Genomic DNA, 7,500 nt, shown 5'->3' with positions numbered 1-7,500 from the left:
TATACTTAAAGGAGATAAGAACCGTGTTATACTATATGAAATTCATCCTCAGTACATGCTCGCAGTTTAATTACCGTCAGTGGACGAACAGAATGCTAAGCTGTCTAGTAGCCGATCATATTCGTTATCAGAGAAATTCGTGAGAAATAATTCTAAAATAATTCTTTTTTTTTCCTTCTCTCTTTTTTTTTTTTTCTTTCCATTTCGGTTTTTGTTGCGTATTTATTAAAAATAAGTGGAACGTGTGAGTGAATATCTTATACTATTTGTGTTATAAGTCTTCTATTTCTACGTTCTGGTTCTGATATAAATTCCAGCTGACGTTGAATTTACTTCCGGTGTTTTTAAATTAAATACCAGTTATACACTACGATAAAAAAAATCCATTCCTTTCTACTAGTCTTCTATAAATTTATCACCTTATACAACCGCTAAATTAACTGACGTTAGTAGTGGGGGTGGAATATAGCACTTTACTGTGTTTATTTACGTAATCTGTCGTTCAGAAATCATGGCCCATCGAGAATCATTATGCTTTTCGGCGTTCTAATCATGATATATACAGCAGATATCTGAAGCTGATTCTTTTCCCTGGTGTGTAAATCTCAAAATACAATTATTATTTTGGATTGGTTTACTCGGTAGAGTGTCGGTAACAAGTGCAAACCTTTAGAATCACCCCACTACGTTTGTGGTTTCGAATCTAACTCATAGGTTACTTACACTTTCATTTTCCTTTCCAGAACATAAGCACCACTTACAGCCCGGATTCAGCTTCACGGTAAACTTATACTCTACATCACTCGTGTAATATGTTGCGTTGCATCTAACTTAGCAACATTATTATTCCTTTGTACACTATCCGATATTCGAAATAGGAGAGATTTAAACATTTGGGACGTTTACGCTTATTCATGTGTAATTTTATTTTATTTTTTTTATTTTTTTTTTTTGCAATGATGTTAGCGGCATTTTGGGCATCGCTTAGCGCCTGGTAATTGGAACATACTCCCTACCATATACCCTAAATTCTTTAACATGACAAATAAATGAATGAAAAAAGAAAAACAAAACTGAAAACTAAAACAAAATTTTTAGGTATGGGTTAGATTCCAATGCACTTAGATCATTACAGGTCTGATAATCTATTTCTGACTTCCTTAGATTTATAAAACATGACACCGGTGAGGATTGCATTCAGACGAAGTTACATTCGGAGTCGTAGAAATTGTAATATTAGTAGCAGTAGTAACAGCAGCAGCAGCGACAGCAGTCGTAAAAGTAATAACAGCAGCAGCAGCAGTAGTAGTATTAGTATTGGTAGTAGTAGTAGTAGTAGTAGTAGTAGTCCGAAATATTTTTGCTGAGGGTTGCTACTAGCAATGGGATCATTGCGTTATATATATTTTTATCGCCCACCCCCGCCCCCGCTTCGCCCCTCGAGGCACGAAACATTCAATCTGATTTGAACTGTACCCCACCCCGTCCCACCCCGTCAACAACAACAACAACAACAACAGTGTTAATGATGATGATGATTTCAGATGTCGGGACAATGTTGGATGCTGTGTAGTCCTTTAAATTCAATACATCCCAAGAAAGTTTTCAAAGCCCTTAATTTTAATGACTCATGATAATAATAATAATAATAATAATAATAATAATAATAATAATAATAATAACGACGTCGATAGTGCGAACGATGATGGCGGTGGTGGTGGTAGTGGTGGAGGTGGAGGTGGTGGTGATGATGATGACGATGGTGATGTTTCGTTTTTATTGAAATGCTATTAACAATGCCGACGATGAATCATATGGACGAAGCTGATAAACAAGAATTTGCTGTAGTAACCTGAAGCCTTAAATGTTGATGACGACGACGACGGCGAAGGTGATAACGATTATGATGGTGGTGATGGTGGTGGTGGTGGTGGTGGTGGTGGTTTTGGTGGCAGCGGCGGCGAGGCGATGATGATGATGATGATACCTATGCCTAAGTTAACGTTCCTAAGTTTAATTTTTATTCATTCATTTATTTATTCATAAACAACGAGCTGACATAATTCTTAGTGCGTCGAACAAATAATAATAGTAATGACAATTGTTTTTTTTTTTTATTTATCATTATTGTCATTTCCGCCGACATTTTATTTACGTTATGACTTCAAATTCCACCGACGTTAATTTTCCATCTCATTCCATCAGGGTCGATAAAATAAGTACCAATTGAACGATGAAGTCGATACAATCCACTTGCCCCCTCCCCTCAACATTACTGACAAAGTTAGAAAGGATTATTACTATTGTTATTTTAAACAAACTGCTTGTCTAAACTACATGAATGTCAAAAGAACGACCAAGCTCCACTATTTCGTTAAGCAACTGTACATCTTTATTATTTCTCTATGAAAGAAGCGTTTGTCTGACATCTCACATTCATGCTATTTGCCTTTGTGGAACAGTAAACTTATTGGGAGATATTTATCTCAGGATGTGTACATCGTTCTCGGTGCCTGTAAATAACATACCGGTGAACGAGTGAAAGTAAAGATGTGTATATCTGTTGCTCCGTGTGTGCGCCTATGTGTGTGGGAATTATTTGTGTGCGTGTATAGACTCGGTAAATAACGCGTGGTATGTGTACAAGCATGTGTATGAACAAGAACTCCCTTTGATACACGTACACACACATATGCATGTATGTGTTTATCTATGTGTTTGTGTGTGTGTGTGCACATACAAATACATATATATAAAATGTTTGTATATATATATATATATATATATATATATATATATATATATATGTTTGTGTGTGTGTGTGTGTGTGTGTGTGTGAATATGTTAGTTCTCTCTCTCTCTCTCTCTCTCTCTCTCTCTCTCTCTCTCTCTCTCTCTCTCTCTCTCTCTCTGTATATATACCGGCCATGACGAAGGGAAATAGCCCTGAAACTCGAGTCGCCTTTATATATATATATTTATATTTATATATTTATATAGTTGATCCTTTATATTGAACACTCAATATTTCATCTACATTCAATACTTTCTTTCATGGTGCCATCCAATTTTATTTTATTTTATTTTATATTGTATATTGTATATTATATTATATATTGTATATTCCATATTCTATACCCCACATTAGTTCTGCAGGAATATAAATAAAACATAAAAAACAGACAGTGTTGGAACTCTTTTAAGCAAAATAATATATTCCTCTATACACAATCATACAAAAATCCCACCTTTTTTGTATTTATTTTTACTCGCATATATATATACATACATACATATATACATACATACAAATATACATATATACATATATACATACATACACGCACATAGATATAGATATGGATATGGTCTAGATATTTCATACGTACATGTTTGTGCATAAATACTTGAGGAAAAGGGCGTGTATAATTATTTTTCATCACTGTGATCTTTGATAAATGCTACTTGTACATTTTATCATCATCATTATTAACGAAGTATTCAAAGCATGATACGACTTTAGCTATTAAACTAAGCGCCGAGAAACAGGAATGCATGACCTCCATTCCGTTCCTAAAGGGCGTTTACCATTTGAATGTAGAATTAGAAAAATGTTAATTGAAAACACGTAGAACCAAGGATCAAAATCCGATCGCTCAATCAATTTATCCCAGGATCATTCGCTTATGGGGTTACTCAAGATTAAGATGATAATAGTCAGGATAAGGAAGAATGAATATAATATGTATGTTGTTGTTGTTGATGATTATGTTTTGGACCAAATTATCTCCAAGAGATCAGAAGCGTATGCTATTTGTAAACCTCGCCTCTGTTTTTGTAGCATTTAAAGAAATATTCTAATGTTTTTGCCTATCGTGTAATTAAAGTTGATACAAGTAAGTTCAGAGGGGAAATTGGTGGGTGTTTCTAGCAGGCCAGCGACCAGGCAGAGGTTTCTTTCAATGTTTGATGGACCATTGTAGGGTCATCGAACAGTAGGTTCATGAAAATGAAGTAAGAGATGATAATCACCAACATGACGATGACAACATCGACCACGATGACAGCAACGACGACGACGATGATACAACGATGACGACGGTAGTGGCTTGTGTTGTAGAGGTAACACAATCACAGTTATGTTATCATATCGGATAACAGTAATAATAGATATGTGCTTGTCTGCCAGAAATGGGGTCGGATGCAGGGACAAGATAATAAGCATAAAAGATCAAATTACAATATGTAATAACAACAGTAATAACAACAACAACAACAACAACAGCAATAATAATAATAATAATAATAATAATAATAATAATAATAATAATAATGATAATAATAATAATAATGATAATAATAATAATAATAATAATAATAATAATGATAATAATAATAATAATAATAATAATGATAATAATAATAATAATAATAATAATAATAATAATAATAATGATAATAATAATAATAATAATAATAATGATAATAATAATAATAATAATAATAATAATAATGATAATAATAATAATAATAATATTTTTTATTAGCCACAGGCGCATAATGTGTACAGGGCTTTACAGAGAAGATGGGGAGAAAGAAGTGGAAAAGCAGTGAAAAGCGATAAAAGCATGCGTATTAAAGTAAATATACGAAAATATGAATGGTTCAGTCCTTGTAATACAAGAGGAACTCCAGATACGGCCAATCAAGGAACCTCACAGATCCAGGACTATCCTGATCAATAACAATAAAAATAATAATAATCATAAATACTTAGTGGGGGACCTTTACGCAGAATCGATTATTAGTAGTCACTGACATGTTTCTAAGATAATACTGTAGATACAGTGGTATTAACGTTATTAGCGATTCGTTTTCGATTTGTCACAGCGTATAGCAAGTTGAATGTGTATGTGTGTGCGCGTGTATTGTATATTGATATGGTAAACAAACATTGGTTTGTTACGGTCATGCTGGTGCACTGTCATCAAGTTTCTTGATTCTACCGTCCACAATGTTTATTTCCTGTTTGGTGCTAAAGTAAGTCGATAACTACTTGCCGAATTACAAGGTTACGTATTTTCAGTCGACACCGGTTCCGCATTTGAAAGCGTACCGGAAAAGTTTTACGTAATTCCACGAATTTATAAATAGATTTTCATTTTTTTAATTTGTCCTAATTTGCTTGAATTTTTGTTTTAAAAAGCCCAGACAGACATTAGGAGTGGCTGTGTGGTAAGAAGATTGCTTCCCAACCACATGGTTCCAGGTTTAGTCCCACTGCGTGGCACCTTCAGCAAATGACTACGACTAAAGCCTTGGGCTCACCAAAGGCTGGTCAGTGGATTTGGCAGACGGAAATTGAAAGAAGTCCGTCGTTCTCCCCCCCCTCGTTCTTCCTCTGTACTACTACGTATCTCGCCTTACCCCTCTTGTTCTTCCTCTGTACTACTACGTATCTCGCCTTACCCCTCTTGTTCTTCCTCTGTTACTACTACGTATCTCTTTTTTCCCCCTCGTATTTCCTCTTTTTCTTTTTTCCTCTCGTTGCTCACCATTCTTCTACTTCCTCCCTCTCTTTCTCCCTCTACCACTCTCTCTCTTCCCTTTACACCGGCATGGTCACATGCTTCCGGTCAATAATCCTTTCCTTCCTTGGCTTTCGCCAAGTAACACACGCCACCACTTTGTCTCTCTCGGTTCCGTGCCTCATCGCGTTCATACACACATAATTTTTCTCGTCTGGCCGTAAAGCCTTCTGTTTGTTTTCCTGTCTTGTTTTTTGTCCGCCACTACATTCCTCCATGGCTAGATTTAATTTGCGTATACAGATTTAATCTGCGATCCATGGGACGAGCCGTTTTAACGTTGCGTCCTGCCCGAAGCTCGTCGAAACGCCGGTGTTAAAACGTGGGTAGCTGATGAAGTAGAATGTTCTCTATGTGGCTCGTGTGTTTTCGTCTACGTTTGTTTGCAATGTCCTGTACCCAGATATGCACCTATACATACAGGTGGATGTCGGTATGCACATACCTGTACGTATATATGCATATACTCATTTACTTTTGTTTATATATATATATATATATATATATATATATATATAGATATATATATATGTGTGTGTGTGTGTGTGTGTGTGTGTGTGTGTGTGTCTGTGTGTCTCCCCATCGTCGCTTGAGAACTGATGTTGGTGTATTTAGGTCCCCGTAACGTAGCAATTCGACAAAACAGGCCGAGAGAATATGGCCTGGGATCGATTTGTTCGACTAAAAGCGGTGCTCCAGCATGGCTGCAGTCAAATGAAAAAATAAAAGAATATATATATAAATATATATATATATATATATACGACCTTCTTCTGTCACTTTCCGTCTACCAAATCCACTCAGCAGCGTTTGGTCGGTCCGAGATTATAGTATAAAACACTTGTACAATGTGCCACGCATTGGGACTGAACTCGAGACCATAAGGCTGGGAAGCAAGCTTCTTAGCACACATCCACACCAGCGAGATTTGTTTTTCGCTGTTACAATTATTTCTCTGTCAAAGTCTTCTGGGATATCTAACTTGTCTTATTTTTCACAGGTTTTGGCTGGAGCACGCTTCTTATATCCTTCTGTATTTCGAGTGATTGTAGGTTCCACATCTTGTCTTTCTTCATATAACCCCAGTCTTTGTAGGTTTTGATAGAAATCCATTGTAACGTAAGGTAGTGAACACGTGATAACAAGTACACTTTAGAATCTATTGATTGATAATAAGAAATAAAGGTTTCTTTGTACTCCATAGATGTTCTATCTCCATCAATGTTAGACGAGTAACTTGTATCCACCACACAGCTGACCCCTAGAACAGATTTTGATTTCGTTACTTGTCCAATACAAAAACGTGGTCTCTTGTAATTACACCGAGAGAGTGTTTTTAATGATTACACATACACACATATACACAGACGTACGCACTCACACACACGCCTCTCCCCATATATATATATATATATATATATATATATATATATATATATATATATATATATATATATATATATATATATATATATAAACAAATAATAAATGTGTATATGCATATATACGTACAGGTATGTGCATACCTACGTCTACCTGTATATATAGGTGCATATCTGGGTACAGGACATTGCAAACAAAACGTAGACAAGAAAATAATAATAACCAGAGTACAGAAAATACACAAGCCACATAGAGAACATTTTCCTTCATCAGCTACCCCCGTTTTAACACTGGCGTTTATATATATATATATATATAGTGCACTCAGTTGCCAAAAACGAGGAGTCCTTGTATTTCAAAGGTCCAGTCTTGTTACACAATGTGTCACGCTGAATCTCCCTGGCACCTATGTTATGAGTACACGTGTCTGTGGAGTACTCAGCTACATGCACGTGAAATTTACAAACAGGTCGTATCGTTGATCGAATCAACTCGAACCCTCCTCAGCATCGTTACCGACGGAGAGCTA

The 7,500-nt window shown here is 35.7% G+C and overlaps 1 protein-coding gene and 1 long non-coding RNA gene across 12 annotated transcripts in view; one reads left to right on the top strand and one right to left on the bottom strand.

The window, feature by feature from the left end:
* Window positions 1-7,500, top strand: part of LOC106870672 (beta-1,3-galactosyltransferase 5) — a 266,266-nt gene that overhangs the window by 6,201 nt on the left and 252,565 nt on the right. For 3 of the 8 annotated variants that reach the window (XM_089348699.1, XM_089348697.1, XM_089348682.1), the window contains exon 2: window positions 744-781. The exons of 4 other annotated variants lie outside the window; for them this stretch is intronic. The gene's annotated coding sequence lies outside the window, so the exon portion shown is untranslated. Of the gene's footprint in view, window positions 1-7; window positions 140-743; window positions 782-7,500 lie in introns of those variants that run through there. One more of the 8 variants, XM_052978570.2, reaches the window with a different exon arrangement.
* LOC128251597 (uncharacterized) overlaps window positions 1-7,500 on the bottom strand; it is a 181,621-nt gene that overhangs the window by 35,440 nt on the left and 138,681 nt on the right. The window lies entirely within an intron of this gene.

This window comes from Octopus bimaculoides, chromosome 1 (assembly GCF_046866305.1).
Source record: "Octopus bimaculoides isolate indiv1 chromosome 1, ASM4686630v1, whole genome shotgun sequence".
Taxonomy (NCBI): Eukaryota; Metazoa; Mollusca; class Cephalopoda; order Octopoda; family Octopodidae; genus Octopus; species Octopus bimaculoides.
Note: the sequence above shows the minus strand (reverse complement) of the source record. Positions and strands in the feature narration are given on the sequence as shown.